The following is a 20084-nucleotide window of genomic DNA, read 5'->3' on the forward strand; positions in this document are numbered from 1 at the left end:
TCACCCCAGCAGAAGGAGCAGCAACAGGTATTCAGCAATTATGCGCTTAACTCGTCGATCCAGGCACAACACAGATAGAAGCTTATGATGATCAAGCTCACCATTCCGCTTGACCGAAGAGACCTCCGTGATATTCACAGGCTTATCTGATCAATATCTCTCTCTAGTCAGCTTGTGTGTGTTTTCGTAACAGTATATTATACAGTAAACATATAGATTTTCCTCTGGGTTGCTGCCATGGGAAATGGTCTAACATTATTTATTTACTCAAATGGCATCAGATCAAAGCAATTCTAATGAGAACCACCCTCGAACACACACTCGCATTTAGAAACACACATACATCTCTACACTTTCCCAACCAACATACACGCGCAAAGGAAGCATACACACTAAGGAAATCACACAAGGGAAAATGTTTTATTTTCATTGTACACAATTATCTTACAAACACACACCTGTGTGTGGGGTAGGCGAGTGGAGTGGTGTGCTGATTAACATTAACTCTGTCAGCGGGGCGGAACTGCAAACCTACTCCTGTGATTGTCTCAGTTCCCACTGCAATGCACCAGTAGTGGGTCCTACTAGGGTTGCCCTCACTACTGCCTACAAGCTGTGTCTCTGTCAGCCTACCTGACTACTTAATACACTGTCTGTCTATCTGCCTGTACTTTGACATGTAATGTCAATGTAGGCTGGGAGGGCTGAAGAGAATGGCATAGATTTCATAACTGCAGTATTGTTCAACTAAAATAACACGATTTGTAGGAACTGGGATTGTCTAATTAGCAACATGCCTTCGCTAGCACTTTGATACCTGGTGTGTGTGACTTTCTGTGTGTCTGTTTCTGCACGTGTGTGTGTGTGTGTGTCTGCATGCATGCATGGAGATCCCTGGGGATTTCTCATTATAGAAGAACTGCGTTGTTTTTTTCAAGTCCTAAACATCCTACATTTGATCCAGGATAACAGTCGCACACTAATGTCAGAGCCTAGGGATTTGGGAATCACATTGCAAAGTCCTGGATTTGCAATGGATTGTTCCCCTTCATTGTTATTCCCTGTTCCCTGTAGGGAACTGTCTGTGTATAAATCAGTAGTTCTCACTAGGGATTGAGTAAAGCAGCTTTTCCTTTGCCTCTATTTTCTCTCTCCGTCAGTTATGTGACTCACTACACCTGGAAGTCTACCTGGGGTGCATTCAACGTTTGCTACATTGCATGGCTGTTTGTACTGAAAACACATTTTCTCAAAACTGTCTTCAAAACTGTCTTCAACATGTTTTCTCCCGTTTGGTGGATGTAGCAATGTGCGGCCTGATCAATATGCTTGTGACCATTTGAAATCACCAAACACACCATATATAATCACCATCTGGGCCACCATTGTCACATTGACCACGTTTACATGCACACCAATATCCCATTATTATTCGGGATACTCAAGGATTCTGTTTTTGAGTTGATGCATATAAACATCATATCCTGTTTACAATCATCTGAAAAAGCTTATATCCCGGTTATAAGAAACCCGTATAAGATGCCTGGGATATGCTGATCTTAGACCCGATACGGTGCCTTGTAAACATCTTACCCTGTTTACTGTTTTTTGCGGTCTCCGCAAGTTCAATTTTACATATCATGGGTGTGGTGTGATGTTTTCATCTGATTGTCAAACAAATCACTTCAAAAAGTAGGCTACCTGCGCAGTTCCATCCACCATAGTAATTTCATAATAATTGATTTAGCTGATACTCCGTATTGGACCGTATAGCCTACTGGCCACACAATTTGATAGGCCATTTGTTAGTCAAATATAGGTATATTGAACAAAAATATAAATGCAACATGCAACAATTTCAAAGATTTTACTGAGTTACAGTTCAAATAAGGAAATCAGTCAATGGAAATAAATTCATTAGGCCCTAATCTATGAATTTCACATGACTGGGAATAAAGATATGCATCTGTTGGTCACAGATACTGTACCTTAAAAAAATGCGCGTGACAATGGGCCTCAGGATCTCTACGCATTAAAATTGCCATCGATAAAATGCAATTGTGTTCGTTGTCTGTAGCTTATGCTTGCCCATTACATAACCCCACCACCATGGGGCACTCTGTTCACAACGTTGACATCAGCAAACCGCTCACCATACACGTGGTCTGCAGTTGTGTGGCCAGTTGGACGTACTGCCAAATTCCCTAAAACGACATTGAAGGTATCTTATGGTAGAGGAATTAACATTAAATTATCTGGTAACAGCTCTGGTGAACATTACTATAGTCAGCATGTCAATTGCACACTCCCTCAAAACTTGAGACATCTGTGGCATTGTGTTGTGTGACAAAACTGCACATTTTAGAGTGGTTGTTTGTCCACGGCACAAGGTGCACTTGTGTAATGATCATGCTGTTTAATCAGCTTCTTGATATGCCACATGTCAGGTGGATGGATTATCTTGGCAAAGGAGAAATGCTCACTAACAGGGATGTAAAATATTAGTTTTTTTTGGGGGGGGGGTCTTTTAAATCAGCTCGTGATGAGACCAACACTTTACATGTTGCGTTGATATTTTTCTTCAGTACATGCAGCTTCTCTTCTGTCATAAGTTGTTGCCCTAGAAGACTAAATAAAGTAGTGCTCACCAGAATAATGTCTTACATTTACAGAGTGAATGCAGTTAACACTGGTAAAGTTTAGGGACCGGGGAGAAAACGCAATAACTCCAAAACAGTGGGAAGATTGGTCCTGTGCAAAATGTCCAAGTGTCATCAGCTTGACCGGTTTTAAGGAAATGAAAGGCGAGAAAACTATGAAACACGTTTTCTGATAAGACTTCAGTTTATCTTGGGTGCATAGCTGCAACCTGCTCTCAGAATATTTCAAATGATTCTGTATGTAAATCTGAGACGCTCCATTTAGTATCATATGTTACGTTTAGTATGGTATGTATTAATTTGTGGATGTACATCATCCATTTCATATGATGTTACGGAATTTGTGAAACGTACAATATGTTGCGAACTTGCTAAATGTATGATATATTACAAATACAGTACCAGTCAAAAGTTTTGGACCCAGCTACTAATTTCAGTGTTTTTATTTATTTTTTACTATTGTCTACATTGTAGAATAATTATCAAGGCATAAGGTGAGACCCAAATGCAGAGACAGGAGGAGATGGTTGAAGTCTTACAATGTTTATTAATCCAAAGGGGTAGGCAAGAGAATGGTCATGGACAGGCAAAAAGGTCAAAACCAGATCAGAGTCCAGGAGGTACAAAGTGGCAGACAGGCTCGTGGTCAAGGCAGGCAGAATGGTCAGGCAGGTTGGGTACAAAGTCCAGAAACAGGCAAGGGTCAAAACCGGGAGGACTAGAGAAAGGAGAATACAAAAAGCAGGAGAACGGGAAAACCGCTGGTTGACTTGGAAACATACAAGACGAACTGGCACAGACAGACAGGAAACACAGGGATAAATACACTGGGGAAAATAAGTGACACCTGGATGGGGTGGAGACAATAACATGGACAGGTGAAACGGATCAGAGCAAGACAATAACAGTGAAGATGTCAAAACTATGAAATAACACATATGGAATCATGTAGTAAGCAAAAAAAGTGTTCTTTCTACACAAGTACCCTCAATGGACTCATTCATTCATTTGTTTTATGAAACATTACAGATGGCTTCTACTGCAATTCATATGGTTAATTTTGCAGCTTTGGGGTTGGTTGGTTGAATAATCATGCTAATATTTTGTTTAGGGCTCTTCAAAAATCATAATACCATTTAAAAAAAATATATATATAATATTTTATATATATAGTACAGTCAAAAGTTTGGACAAACCTACTCATTCCAGGAGTTTTCTTTACTTGGACTATTTTCTACATTGTAGAATAATAGTGAAGACATCAACACTATGAAATAACACATATGGAATCATGTAGTAACCAAAAAAGGGTTAAACAAATTAAAATAGATTTTATATTTGAGATTGTTCAAAGTAGCCACCCTTTGCCTTGATGACAGCTTTGCACACTCTTGACATTATCTCAACCAGCTTCATGAGTTAATCACCTGGAAGGCATTTCAATTAACATGTGTGCCTTGTTGAAAGTTAATTTGTGGAATTTCTTTTCTTCTTAATGCGTTTGAGTCAATAAGTTGTGTTGTGACAAGGTAGGGTTGGTATACAGAAGATAGCCCTATTTGGTAAAAGACCTGGTTCATATGTCAAGAACAGCTCAAATAAGCAAAGATAAACGACAGTCCATCATTACTTTAAGACAAAGGTCAGTCAATTTCAAGAACTTTGAAAGTGCAGTCGCAATAACCATCAAGCGCTATGATGAAACTGGCTCTCATGAGGACCGTCATAGGAAAGGAAGACCCTGAGTTATCTCTGCTGCAGAGGATAAGTTCATTAGAGTTAACTGCACCTCAGATTGCAGCCAAAATAAATGCTTCACAGAGTTCAAGTAACAGACACATCTGAACATCAACTGTGAGTAGGAGAACGGATTATCTGCGCATGTGTGGTTTCTACCGTGAAGCATGGAGGAGGAGGTGTGATGGTGTGGGGTTGCTTTGCTGGTGACACTGTCTGTGATTTATTTAGGATTCAAAGCACACTTAACCAGCATGTCTACCAGAGCATTATGCAGTGATACGGCATCCCATCTGGTTTGGGCTTAGTGGGACTATCATTTGTTTTTCAACAGGACACTGACCCAACACACCTCCAGGCTGTGTAAGGGCTATTTGACCAATAAGGAGTGTGATGGAGTGCTGCATCAGATGACCTGGCCTCCACAATCACCCGACCTTAACCCAATTGAGATGGTTTGGGATGAGTTGGTCGCAGAGTGAAGGAAAACCAGCCAACAAATGCTCAGCATTGTGGGAACTCCTTCAAGACTATTGGAAAAGCGTTCCAGGTGAAGCTTCCTGAGAGAATGCCAAGAGTGCGCAAAGCTGTCATCAAGGCAAAGTGTGGTTACCTTTCAGAATCTCAAATATGTTTTTGATTCGTTTGGTTACTACATGATTCTACATTGTATTATTCTACAGTGTAGAAAATAGTACAAATAAAGAAAAACCCTTAAATTAGTTGGTGTGTCCAAACTATTAACTGGTACTGTATGTAAAATGTATCATATTTTATGAATTCTAATTTGTTGTGGCTAACGTTAGCTTGGTGACTAGGTGGCTAATGTTGTCTAGCTGGCTAAAGTTAGCTAGGCTAGGGGTTGGGGGTTAGGGTTAAGGTTAGTTGAAGTGTTAGCTGAAGGCTTAGGGTTAGGCGAAGGGTTAGCTAAAAGGGTTATGGTTAGGGGAAGGGTTAGCTAACATGCTAAGTAGTTGTGAAGTAGCTAAAAAGTAGTAAATAGTTGAAAAGTTGCTAAAGTTGCTAATGCTAAAGTTGTCCATCATATTATACCCCCACCCATCCACCCTGAATAACCAACCTCCTTTTGTTTTTGCCTGAAGTAACTGTCTGTCTTATGTAACCATACCAAACGTAACATATTAAATGGAGCGTCTCGGATTTACATACATAATAATAATATGAAATGCTCTGAGACCAGGTTGCTCTGTTATACCTTATGTTTTTGCCTTACATAACCTTCTGTCTTATGTAACCATAACAAATAATACTATATAATTTGAGTGTCCCGGATTTACATTTACTATGTTACGTCTAGTCTATGAGACCAGGCTGATATTTTATGTGGTTGAAAAACTGTCTGCTTGCATAACAGTGTGAAAGATAACACATTACACGCACATTTGCATTTTCTCAAGAGATGCTGAAAGAAATAAATCATATTTCTCCACTTCTGTACCCGAGACAAAATAAACATTTGTTCTATACCTTTACTGCAAGAAATGCATAATTCTGCAGTAGTTAATATTGTATTAAGCTACATGTGAGCAGCTATAGGCCTATGGTCAGTGTCCATATTTCATTTACTATTCCATTTAACCCATATATTAACGTTAATTAGGAATATTCTGTTTTTTCATGCATATGGGGATACTTGTTAGCGGGATATCAAAGGTGCATATAAACGTTTTATCCCAAATAAGACCTTCAACGGGTCTTATGAGCTACTATCCAGAATGCTGTGCGCATGTAAACGTGGTCAATGTCTTCAACTGGTTGTTCAGTACAGTACCGTTTCCACACACTGTTGAGTCATACTGACCTAGAAGTCTGAGGGGCTACTTACACAAATGTATTGCAAGACCCAAGGGCATACGCAGTATACATTGTATTGTGTTTGACCCCTTACAGTAGTTATCTAAATGCAATTTGATCAAAGGGATTCTGGGTTATATTTGATACGTTACCACCATCTAAATATTTGCTTGTAAACTTGAAAGCAGTTAAATACTTGATGAAATCCAGACTTGTGAAATAATCACAAACGCGCATACACCGACAAACACACTCCTCTTTCTGTTGTGTTGTTTTGTAGCATGTTGCCCATGTTGTATCCAACCGCGTCCCCACCCCCCACACACTTACATAACGCTGCCCAACCATGGGCGACATGACTTCATCACCATGGCAACAGACCTAAATGCTCAGACACTATTATGATTATCTGGGTTTCCACAGTTTTACACTCTGTGTCTCAATGACCGTGCCTGTCTGCTCAGCGACCAGTCATTTTCAAGATGCTATTGTAATGACCTGGCTAGATCATAAAGGAACAATTGTCCAGACAGAGGATTAAGTTTACGAATTTACGGTTTATTAACCCAACTTCACACAGGCTACTGTTTGGCCATAGCCCATGCCAAATGAATGAAGGATACCCAATAAAACAACTGTGACTTTCGCTTGTGAAGGTCAGATGTAAGAGAGAACCATGGCTATACCTGGACTTAACCTGTGGCAGCCACCCGCCTGGGCTCACGGAGGGATGTGTTGTGGAGGTAGCTGGGGGAATGTAACACACAGCCGTAGGTAGCAGAGGGGCTGGGGAAAAGTCACACAAAGATGTGGGGGGCATGAGTCTCTGCTGCTTTAACTGTTGGAGTAAAGGGTTTGTCGGGTTGAGTGAATGCGACATTGGGGGACTGCCAGCCCTCCCTGGAAGCTCAGTATGCCCCCATTTAGGTCTAACTGGCAGCCTGTGCTTCTAAGAAAGTCCAACCCCAGGATACAAGGGTCCTGCACAGCCGCCACCCACACAGGATGACTCACAGACCTACAGCACAGAAAGTGGTACCGATGCACCAAGTCCAGAACCAACAGGACCCTGAACAGCTTCTACTCCCTGCTAAATAGTTAGTTAAATAGTTAAGCAATAGCTACCCTGACTAGCTGCATTTACTATTTTTCCACTAACTCTTTTGACCCATCACATACGCTGCTGCTACTGTTTCTTATCTATTATGTTGCCTAGTCATTTCATCCCTACCTAAATGTTCATATCTACCTCAATTACCTCATACCCCAACACATCAACTCAGTACTGGTACCCCGTGTGTATAGCCAAGTTAGCGTTACTCATTGTTTATTTATTCCTTGTGTCATTATTATTTTTCTCTCTGTATTGTTGGGAAGGTCCCGTAGGTAAGCATTTCATTGTTAGTCTACGACACTTGTCGTTTACGAATCATGTGACACGTACACTTTAATTTGACAATTTGAGATAAAAAAATATTTATTGATGAACTACATTCAAATAGAGTTTGAATTCATCCAATGAGCACTTTGACTTTACTTCCTTCCTTAATTCCCTACCTAAAAAAGGACGTCAGAAGAATCTACATTTTATCTCAACCTTGAATAGAAGAGTTTCATTCCAAAATGCAACCGTACACAGTATATCCATTTTCAAAAATGGCATAAGAGACTGGTGTGTTTTGTCACTATCTAATCATGGTATGGGGTTGTTCAATGACAGACATGTATTTGTTAAAAATCACTTGATGGTTTAATTTCAGAGAGATACAGTTGAAGTCGGAAGTTTACATACACTTAGGTTGTAGTCATTAAAACTTCTTGGCGCACCCATCCCTTTAGAGGGATCATTTTCGTCAACATCCGCTGAATTGCAGAGCGCCAAATTCAAATTAAATGACTAAAAATATTTCATTTTCATGAAATCACAAGTGCAATATAGCAAAACACAGGTTAGCTTGTTGTTAATCCACCTGGGTTGTTATATTTCAAAGAAGCGTTACAGCAAAAGCAAACCAAGCGTTTATGTAAGGACATCTCTCTCAGCAGACAAATGTCTCGGATGTTTGCACTCACGAGACTCCCAGTTACACATGAATGTTCCTTTTGTTCGATAAAGATTATTTTTATATCCAAAAACCTCCATTTGGTTGGCGCGTTTTGTTCAGTAATCCACAGGCTCGAGTGGTCACGACGGGGCAGAGAAAATTCTAAATAGTATCCGTAAAGTTCATAGAAACATGTCAAACGTTTTTTATAAACAATCCTCAGGTTGTTTCTACAATAAATAATCGATAATATTTCAACCGGACCGTAGCTTTTGCAATAGGAGAGAGAGAGAAAATGTCTGCTCCAAATTGTTGGCGCATGCAAAACTCTAGGGACACCCAGCCATCCACTGATGCAATGTAATCATTCTCGCTCATTTTTTCTGAATAAAAGGCTGAAACTATGTCGAAAGACTGTTCACACCATGTGGAAGCCATAGGGAAAGGAATCTGGTTGATATCCCTTTAAATGTAGGGAAGGCATGCAATGGAACAGGGAGGTTTCAAAATAAGAGGCACTTCCTAGTTGGATTTTCCTCAGGTTTTCTCCTGCAAAATCAGTTCTGTTATACTCACAGACAATATTTTGACCGTTTTGGAAACTTTAGAGTGTTTTCTATCCTAATCTGACAATTCTATGCATATTCTAGCTTCTGGGCTTGAGAAATAGGCAGTTTCATTTGGGTACGTTTTCCCTCCAAATATCAAAATACTGCCCAATACACTCAACAGGTTAAAACTCGTTTATCAACCACTCCACAAATGTCTTGTTATCAAACTATAGTTTAGCAAGTCGGTTAGGACATCTACTTTGTGCATGACACAAGTAATATTTCCAACAATTGTTTACAGACAGATTATTTCACTTATAATTTATGGTATCACATTTCCAGTGGGTCAGAAGTTTACATACACTAAGTCGGCTGTGCCTTTAAACAACTTGGAAAATTCCAGAAAATTATGTAATGGCTTTAGAAGTTTCTGATAGGCTAATCTAATTGAGTCAATTGGAGGTGTACCTGTGGATGTATTTCAATGCCTACCTTCAAACTCAGTGGCTCTTTGCTTGACATCATGGGAAAATCAAAAGAAATCAGCCAAGACCTCAGAAAATAAATTGTAGACCGCCACAAGTCTGGTTCATCCTTGGAGGCAATTTCCAAAGGCCTGAAGGTACCACATTCATCTGTACAAACAATAGTACGCAAGTATAAACACCATGGGACCACGCAGCCGTCATACCGCTCAGGAAGGAGACGTGTTCTGTCTCCTAGAAGTCATGCGAAAAGTGCAAATCAATCCCAGAACAACAGCAAAGGACCTTGTAAAGTCAAGGTATTGGTGTGGCCATCACAAAGCCCTGACCTCAACCCTATTGAAAATTTGCAGGCAGAGCTGAAAAAGTGTGTGCGAGCAAGGCCTACGAACCTGACTCAGTTACACCAGCTATGTCAGGAGTAATGGGCATAAATTTCACCCAACTTATTATGGGAAGCTTGTGGAAGGCTACCCGAAACGTTTGACACAAGTTAAACAATGTTAAGGCAATGCTACCAAATACTAATTGAGTGCATGTAAACTTCTGACCCACTGGGAATGTGATGAAAGAAATCAAATCTGAAATAAACATTCTCTCTACTATTATTCTGACATTTCACATTCTTAAAATGAAGTGGTGATCCTAACTGACCTAAGACAGGGAATTTTTACTAGGATTAAATGTCAGGAATTGTGAAAAACTGATTTTGAATGTATTTGGCTAAGGTTTATGTAAACTTCCGTCTTCAACTGTAAATAATCAGCTAAAGGAAATATATCCGCCTCACTCTCAGAGTACCTCCTGGACTCTGATCTGGTTTTGACCTTATTGCCTGTCCACGACCATTCTCTTGTCTACCTCTTTGGATTAATAAACATTGTAAGACTCCAACCATCTGCCTCCTGTGTCTGCATTTGGGTCTCGCCTTATGCCTTTATAGACTTGGACCTGCTCCATCAAGCTGTCTCCCTGCAGGGAGCCACCATTGGGAGAGATCAGGAGTTACTACAGGTCCTTTTGGAAGGGCTCAGTTCCTTGAAGGGCTCAGTTCCACGACCATGGGTAAAGGCTATTATGGAGCAAATCAGGGAGTTAGCTCATCAACTGTCTGCCACCTCTGAAAAACCCCAATCGCCCTGTAATTTTTTTCCCTATCTGTAGCGAGTTTGTACAGCCTATCCGACTCCCCGTGAACCCTGCTTACCTCCTCCAGAGCGACGTTTGGGGAATCCTGGAACCTGCTGGGGTTTTCTTGGTCAGTGATCGCTTATTTTTGAGCTGCAGCCATCTTCGTTTTCTTCAGACCGATCAAAGATAGCGTATATAATTACGCTAATGTCGGGAAGGGTGCTCTCCTGGGCTACGGCAGTTTTGGAACAACAATCTGCCATTTGCAGTTATTTGGAGGAATTCATGGCAGAGGTGAGACGTTTTTTAAGTCTCTGGTATCCGGGGGAAAAGCAGCCAGCAAACTGCTTGACTTACGTCACAACTCCCGTAGTGTGGCAGACTACGCGGTGGACTTTCTCACGTTGCCTGCAGAGAGTACCTGGAATCCGGAGTCTCTTTTCCATACTTTTCTGCACGGATTATCTGAGGAGGTAAATGATAAACTAGCTGCTCGGGAACTGCCGATGGACCTTGACTCTCTTATCACCTTAACCATTAACATTGATGGACGCCTAAGGGAACGCAAGAGTGAGAGGAGGTCTAGTCTCAGGCACACGCGTGCACCCGATATGGTGCATTCACCTCCTATCGAATCCGTAAGTTTCCAAAGGCAGCTCTTCCGAGAGGAGTCAAAGCCACCCGAGCTCTCTTGTGAATCTATGACGGGTTAGTTGGATACTCCTGAGCTTATGCCGTTGGGAAGAGCTAGGCTATCAGTTTGGTAGTGCTCACGGAGGATGAATAATAACTGTTGTCTGTACTGTGGAGGGGCAGGACATTTTATAGCTACCTGCCCTATTAGGAAACCCTTGTCTCTAGTGGGTACCAGTACTATGGTGAGTCAGACTGGGAGTTCCCCTAATTCCCATCACCCGCACACCCCTTTTTGCTCTTGTGCTGTGGGGAGACCAATCTAAGTCTCTCTGAGTGCTCATTAACTCTGGGACTGATGAATGTCTTATGGATGTGTTAATGGGATTTATATGTTTAAATGAATGATTAGAATATTCCACTCTGAAACCATATGATTGAATGAAATTGATTAGAATCATTAGATTATTCTAATGCTTGGTGTGGTTTTAGTCAGTAGAATTATATATCTGGGAGTGTAGTTTTTAGTCAGAATTAGGGTATAACAATATATCTGTAACAATATGTCTAGTATCTTGAAAACAGACTGTCTGACCAAGATTCGGTGCCGACCTTGGCTGGGGTCACTGAGAACTTCCCAGGGTCTCCCTATCTTGAGGGAGGGCAGGGAGTGATTCTCACGGACTCCCCTAATCTCTGTCGGCTGGGTAGCTGGACAGTGGATGCGTAGGATACCTAATGTTTTGTGTGGAAGTATGTGTGTCGCTATAAAATTAATGTCTTTGTATTGTGGACTCCAGAACGTTCCCTTGAATAAACATTTGAATATTGTGAACTGGGCCTCTGTCTGTTTTCATTTCAACCCGTATCTGACAAATCCTGGTCGCATACTGAGTAGTTTAAATGAATTGGTTTATGAACATTGAGAACATAATTCTCCTAACAGGATGCCACGATAGCTTCGAAGCTTGGTATTCCCACTCAGCCTATCTCTGTGCACATGGATGCTAGGGCATTGGATGGCCGCTCTATAGGGGAAGTCACCCATAGTACAGTACTGTGCCCCTTCAATTACGTGTTTCTGGTAACCACATTTCCTCCTCATTGCATCTCCCCATGTTCCGGTTGTGTTGGGATTTTCCTGGCTACAAAAACACAATCCTGTGATTGACTGGACCACAAGCTCCATCCTGGGATGGAGTCCTTTTGCCATTCCCACTGCCTTCAAGCAGTACAGCCTTCCCCAAGTTGTCCTCCTCAGGATGTTAGCAAGACTGTGGATGTCTCTACTATTCCTACTGAATACCATGACCTCCTGGAAGTGTTCAGTGAGGCACGTGCTACTTCCCTTCCCCCGCACCGTCCTTATGATTGTGCCATTGACCTTCTCCCAGGCACTACACCACCACGGGTTCGATTGTATTCTCTGTCTGGACCAGAGACCAAAGCTACGGAGGAGTACATAGAGGAGTCTCTGGCAACTGGGGTCGTCCGTCCTCTGCATCTCCTGCCAGTGCAGGACTTTTCTTTGTGGAGAACGACAGGACCTGTGCATTGACTACCGGGGACTTAACAATATCACTGTAAAAAATTGGTATACCCTACCTCTCCTCGGCGTTTGAACCTCTCCAGGGGGCTATCATGTTTTCCAAGTTGAACCTTCGGAATGCCTACCACCTGGTTCGGATACACGAGGGGAATGAGTGGAAGACAGCCTTCAACACAGCCAGTGGACATTATGACATCAATTATGACATCAAGTTGACATCAACTTGTTTGCAGACTTGTTTACATGTTGCTGTGCATTTTGTTGCCAACCTTACTTTGCTACCTGACAACTTTACGTTTTTTACTTTTTAATTACCGTTTATATTTTCAGTTTTTCCCTCACTCAACTTTTTTTCATTGAACTTTTTCACTCCGGACGCTTTATCTGGACATGGTTTGTCAGGACTTCCAACAGCCGAAGCGAAGTAGTAACATTAACATGGAGCCTTCTAATTGCAGTCGCTGTACTCATAATATACAGGAGAACGATCGCCTTACGGCGAGGACAGCTGTGCTGCAAGCCCAGCTTCAGACACAATCGTTAGGCAGGGGTAATTTCAGGAAAGGATGAAACAGCGTCTGTGCCACCAGTAAATACAGATAGTAACGTTAGTACAAATCCCCTCGCACAGTCCCCGCAGCCGGAAAACCTTCTCATGGCTTCTGGAGGGAAATGCTGTAGGAATGCTCAACCGGTGTCGCTCATTCAGCCGACAGAAACTTTCAACCGGTTCTCCCCATTAGGCAGCGAGTCGGAGTCTGAGGCCGAGCCTTCTCTGGTCTCTACTCCCGTTACGGGGTCTGAGATGCCGAAGCTTCCCACCATTAGCTCTGACAAATTAAAAACCCTAGTCATTGGCGACTCCATTACCCGCAGTATTAGACTTAAAACAAATCATCCAGCGATCATACAATGTTTACCAGGGGGCAAGGCTACCGACGTTAAGGCTAATCTGAAGATGGTGCTGGCTAAAACTATATCTGGCGAGTATATAGAGTATAGAGATATTGTTATCCATGTCGGCACCAACGATGTTAGGATGAAACAGTCAGAGGTCACCAAGCGCAACATAGCTTCAGCCTGTAAATCATCTAGAAAGATGTGTCGGCATCGAGTAATTGTCTCTGGCCCCCTCCCAGTTAGGGGGAGTGATGAGCTCTAAAGCTAAGTCTCACAACTCAATCGCTGGTTGAAAACTGTTTTCTGCCCCTCCAAAAAGATAGAATTTGTAGATAATTGGCCCTCTTTCTGGGACTCACCCACAAACAGGACCAAGCCTGGCCTGTTGAGGAGTGACGGACTCCATCCTAGCTGGAGGGGTGCTCTCATCTTATCTACGAACATAGACAGGGCTCTATAACTCCCCTAGCTCCACAATGAAATAGGGTGCACGCCAGGCAGCAGGCTGTTAGCCAGCCTGCCAGCTTAGTGGAGTCTGCCACCAGCACAGTCGGTGTAGTCAGCTCAGCTATCCCCATTGAGACCGTGTCTGTGCCTCGACTTAGGTTGGGCAAAACTAAACATGGCGGTGTTCGCCTTAGCAATCTCACTAGAATAAAGACCTTCTCCATTCCTGCTGATGATACTGTTATTTACTGTTGTGCCTCATCTCTTACAAAAGCTTTACAGAACTTGCAAACTGCTTTTTATACTGTTCAACATACCTTGTGTCGATTGAAGCTTATCCTCAATACTGACAAAACTAAACTAATGGTGTTTTCTAAAACAAGAAATAGACCTCTGAACCTTTCACCTATTACTACCTGTCAGGGCAAGGAGATTGAGGTTGTAACCTCATAAATATCTTGTAATTTTAATTGATGATGGCCTCTCTTTTAAATTGCATGTTCAACAACTTACAAAAAAATTGAAGCTGAAATTGGTATTTTATTTTATGAATAAGGCTTGTTTTTCTTTTGAAGCCAGAAGGAGGCTAGTATCAGCTACATTTATGCCTTTACTAGACTATGGGGATATTTTATATATGAATGCTTCCGCTCAGTGTTTGAGATCAATTGATACCCTTTACCATGGCACTTAGAGATTTATTTTCAACTGCAAAACCCTTACGCACTTTGTATACCAGGGTTGGCTGGCCTTCTCTAGTCACTCGTAGGCTCAGGCACTGGTATACTTTTATTTACAAAGCCATTTTGGGTTTACTACCTTTTTATTTGGGCATTTTTATTGTTCAGAAATGTGGTGGGTACTCTCTTCGTTCGCTGGACTTTTTCCTGCTAACTGTTCCAAATGTCCGAACTGAATTTGGTAAAAGGGCTTTTATGTACTCTGCACCATTGTCTTGGAACGCCTTACAAAATACTTTTAAAATGGAATAACTTGTCCCGATTGGTATTTTTAAATCGCTGATGAATGATCTTGAGACTGATTCCCTGACCTGTCAATGTTTTTAATTTGCTGTTTTTGACTTTGTTATACTCTTGTGAATTCGATGGTTTTTACTAGATTACTTGTAGTTTTTCATGTTGTTTGTCTGTAATTTTTGTAATGACTTGGTGCTGCCTATCTTGGCCAGGACGCTCTTGAAAAAGAGATTTTAAATCTCAATGAGCCCTTCCTGGTTAGATAAAGGTTAAATAAAATAAAAAATAAAACAATTATTGAAGGAGATCATGATACCTCACATCTCAAAATAGGGCTACTTAATGTTAGATCCCTCACTTCCAAGGCAGTTATAGTCAATTAACTAATCACTGATCATAATCTTGATGTGATTGGCCTGACTGAAATATGGCTTAAGCCTGATGAATTTAATGCGTTTACGATAGTAAATTTCAATTTCAAAAAGAAAAACAACGTTTTCGTCTTTTGAGCTATGCGGCCTACTCAATTACTTTTTATAGCTACTGTTTACAGGCCTTCTAGGCCTTATACAGCGTTCCTCACTGAGTTCCCTGAATTCCTATCGGACCTTGTAGTCATAGCAGATAATATTCTAATTTTAATATTCACATGGAAATGTCCACAGACCCACTCCAAAAGGCTTTCGGAGCCATCATCCATCGACCCAGTGGGTTTTGTCCAACATGTCTCTGGACCTACTCACTGTCACAGTCATACTCTGGACATAGTTTTGTCCCATGGAATAAATGTTGTGGATCTTAATGTCTTTCCTCATAATCCTGGACTATCGGACCACCATTTTATTACGTTTGTAATCGCAACAAATAATCTGCTCAGACCTCAACCAAGGAGCATCAAAAGTCGTGCTATAAATTCTCAGACAACCCAAAGATTCCTTGATGCCCTTCCAGACTCCCTCTGCCTACCCAAGGACGTCAGAGGATAAAAATAAGTTAACCGCCTAACTGAGGAACTCAATTTAACCTTGCGCAATACCCTAGATGCAGTTGCACCCCTAAAAACTAAAAACATTTTTCATGAGAAACTAGCTCCCTGGTATACAGAAAATACCCGAGCTCTGAAGCAAGCTTCCAGAATATTGGAACGAAATGGCGCCACACCAAACTGGAAGTCTTCCGACTATCTTGGAAAGACAGTACCATGCAGTATCGAAGAGGCCTCACTGCTGCTCAATCATCCTATTTTTCCAACTTAATTGAGGAAAATAAGAACAATCCGAAATTTCCTTTTGATACTGTCGCAAAGCTAACTAAAAAGCAGCATTCCCCAAGAGAGGATGGCTTTCACTTCAGCAGTAATAAATTCATGAACTTCTTTGAGGAAAAGATCATGATCATTAGAAAGCAAATTATTGAGTCCTCTTTAAATCTGCGTATTCCTCCAAAGCTCAGGTGTCCTGAGTCTGCACAACTCTGCCAGGACCTAAGATCAAAATAGACACTCAAGTATTTTAGTACTATATCTCTTGACACAATTATGAAAATAGTCATGGCCTCTAAACCTTCAAGCTGCATACTGGACCATATTCCAAGTAAACTACTGAAAGAGCTGCTTCCTGTGCTTGGCCCTCCTATGTTGAACATAATAAACGGCTCTCTATCCACCGGATGTGTACCAAACTCACTAAAAGTGGCAGTAATTAAGCCTCTCTTGAAAAAGCCAAACCTTGACCCAGAAAATAAAAAAATAAAATAGAATCTTCCATTCCTCTCAAAAACGTTAGAAAAAGCTGTTGCGCATCAACTCACTGCCTTCCTAAAGACAAATAATGTATACGAAACGCTTCAGTCTGGTTTTAGACCCCGTCATAGCACTGAGACTGCACTTGTGAAGGTGGTAGATGACCTTTTAATGGCGTCAGACCGAGGCTCTGCATTTGTCCTCGTGCTCCTAGAACTTAGTGCTGCTTTTGATACCATCGATCACCACATTCTTTTTTATTTGTTATTTTATTTTTTGGAGAGATTGGAAACCCAAATTGGTCTACACGGACGAGTTCTGGCCTGGTTTAGATCTTATCTGTTGCAAAGATATCAGTTTGTCTCTGTGAATGGTTTTTCCTCTGACAAATCAACTGTACATTTCAGTGTTCCTCAAGGTTCTGTTTTAGGACCACTATTGTTTTCACTATATATTTTACCTCTTGGTGATGTCATTCGAAAACATAATGTTAACTTTCACTGCTATGCGGATGACACTCAGCTGTACATTTCAATGAAACATGGTGAAGCCCCAAAATTGCCCTCACTAGAAGCCTGTGTTTCAGACATAAGGAAGTGGATGGCTGCAAACTTTCTACTATTAAACTCGGACAAAACAGAGATGCTTGTTCTTGGTCCCAAGAAACAAAAAAATCTTCTGGTGAATCTGACAATTAATCTTGATGGTTGTACAGTCGTCTCAAATAAGATTGTGAAGGACCTCGGCGTTATTCTGGACCCTGATCTCTCTTTTGACTAACACATCAAGACTGTTTCAAGGACAGCCTTTTTTCCATCTACGTAACATTGCAAAAATCTGAAACTTTCTGTCCAAAAATGATGCAGAAAAATGTATCGATGCTTATGTTACTTCTAGGTTAGACTACTGCAATGCTCTACTTTCCGGCTACCCAAATAAAGCACTAAATAAACTTCAGTTAGTGCTAAATACGGCTGCTAGAATCCTGACTAGAACCAACAAATTTGGTTTAGCCTCCCTACACTGGCTTCCTGTTAAGGCAAGGGCTGATTTCAAGGTTTTACTGCTAACCTACAAAGCATTACATGGGCTTGCTCCTACCTATCTTTCCGATTTGGTCCTGCCGTACATACCTACACGTATGCTATGGTCACAAGACGCAGGCCTCCTAATTGTCCCTAGAATTTATAAGCAAACAGCTGGAGGCAGGGCTTTCTCCTATTGGAGCTCAATTTTTATGGAATGGTCTGCCTATCCATGTCTTCAGTTGGTCATATGATTGAGTGTAGTCTGGCCCAGGAGTGTGAAGGTGAATGGAGATGCTCTGGAGCAACGAACCGCCCTTGCTGTATCTGCCTGGCCAGTTCCCCTCCACTGGGATTCTCTGCCTCTAACTCTATTACAGGGGCTGTAAGTTGGTGGTTGAAGATATCCCTCTAGTGGTGTGGGGGCTGTGCTTTGGCAAAGTGGGTGGGGTTATATCCTGCCTGTTTGACCCTGTCCGGGGGTATCATCGGATGGGGCCACAGTGTCTCCTGACCCGTCCTGTCTCAGCCTCCAGTTTTTATGCTGCAGTAGTTTATGTGTCGGGGGGCTAGGGTCAGTCTGTTATATCTGGAGTAGTTCTCCTGTCTTTTCCGGTGTCCTGTGTGAATTTAAGTATGCTCACTCTAATTCTCTCTCTCTTTCTTTCTTTCTCTCTCTCGGAGGACCTGAGCCCTAGGACCATGCCTCAGGACTACCTGGCATGATGATCCCTTGCTGTCCCCAGTCCACCTGGCCGTGCTGCTGCTCCAGTTTCAACTGTTCTGCCTGCGGCTATGGAAGCCTGACCTGTTCACCGGACGTGTTACCTGTCCCAGACCTGCTGTTTTCAACTCTCTAGAGACAGCAGGAGTGGTAGAGATACTCTTAATGATCGGCTATGAAAAGTCAACTGACATTTAAGCCTGAGGTGCTGACTTGTTGCACCCTCGACAACTACTGTGATTATTATTATTTGACCATGCTGGTCATTTATGAACATTTGAACATCTTGGCCATGATCTGATATAATCTCCACCCGGCACAGCCTGAAGAGGACTGGCCACCCCTCATAGCCTGGTTCCTCTCTAGGTTCCTTACTAGGTTTTGTCCTTTCTAGGGAGTTATGTCTAGCCACCGGGCTTCTACACCTGCATTGCTTGCTGTTTGGGGTTTAAGGCTGGGTTTCTGTACAGCACTTTGAGATATCAGATGATGTAAGAAGGGCTAGATAAATACATTTGATTTGATTTGATGAGTACCTGGTCATGCCATTTAGACTCTCCAATGCCCCCGCCCCCACTGTCTTCCAGGCTTTGGTCAATGATGTGCTTCGGGACATGCTAAACCGGTTTGTGTTCGTCTACCTGGACGACATCCTGTTTTTTTCCCGATCTGCCCAAGAACATGTACTCTATGTCAGACAGGTCCTTCAGCACCTCCTGGAGAACCACTCGTTTGTGAAAGCCGAGAAGTGAGTTCCACAGCTCTTCTATCACCTTTCCGGGATATGTCATTGTTGAGGGAAATGTTCAGATGGATCCTGGAAAGGAAAGGGGTGGATTGGCCTCAACCAACATCCAGGCTGCAGTTGCAACGGTTTCTGGGGTTTGCAAACTTCTACCGCCATTTCATTCGGGATTACAGCACCCTGGTGGCCCCCCTCTCTGCACACAACTCCCCCAAGGTACTGTTCAAATGGTCTCCAGCTGGCGACACATCCTTTGTGGACCTGAAGCATTGGTTCACAACAGCACCCATTCTCATCCATCCTGACCCCTCGTGTCAATTTGTGGTGGAAGTGGATGCTTCGGATGTTGGAGTGGGGGCCATCCTGTCCCAGCGATCTGTCCAGGACCAAAAGCTTCATCCCTGTGCATTCCTGTCCCATCGTCTCAATCCTGCAGAGAGGAACTACAATGTTGGCGACCGAGAACTCCTGGCAGCGAAGATGGCGTTGGAGGAGTGGAGGCACTGGCTGAAAGGAGCAGAACAGCCATTCCTGGTCTGGACCGACCATAAAAACTTGGAATATCTCCATTGAGCCAAGCGCCTCAACTCAAGGCAGGCCCGGTGGGCCCTCCTGTTTACCAGACTCAACTTTACCATTTCCTACCTTCCTGCGTCTAAAAATGTGAAACCTTATGCTCTCTCCCACCTACACAGTTCCTCTGCCACACCCTCGACTTCCAAAATTCTCCCTACCTCATGCCTTTCTGCCACTGTGGATTGGGGTATTGAGAACCTGGTTCGCGAGGTGCAACGCTCCCAACCTGGACTTGAAGGGGGCCCGTCTAACCGGCTGTTTGTCCCTAACCCGTTCTGGTCCCGTATCCTGGAATGGGCTCATTCCTCCAGGCTGACCTGTCATCCAGGGTTCCGGCTATTCT

Source organism: Oncorhynchus tshawytscha, linkage group LG06 (assembly GCF_018296145.1).
Source record: "Oncorhynchus tshawytscha isolate Ot180627B linkage group LG06, Otsh_v2.0, whole genome shotgun sequence".
NCBI lineage: Eukaryota > Metazoa > Chordata > Actinopteri > Salmoniformes > Salmonidae > Oncorhynchus > Oncorhynchus tshawytscha.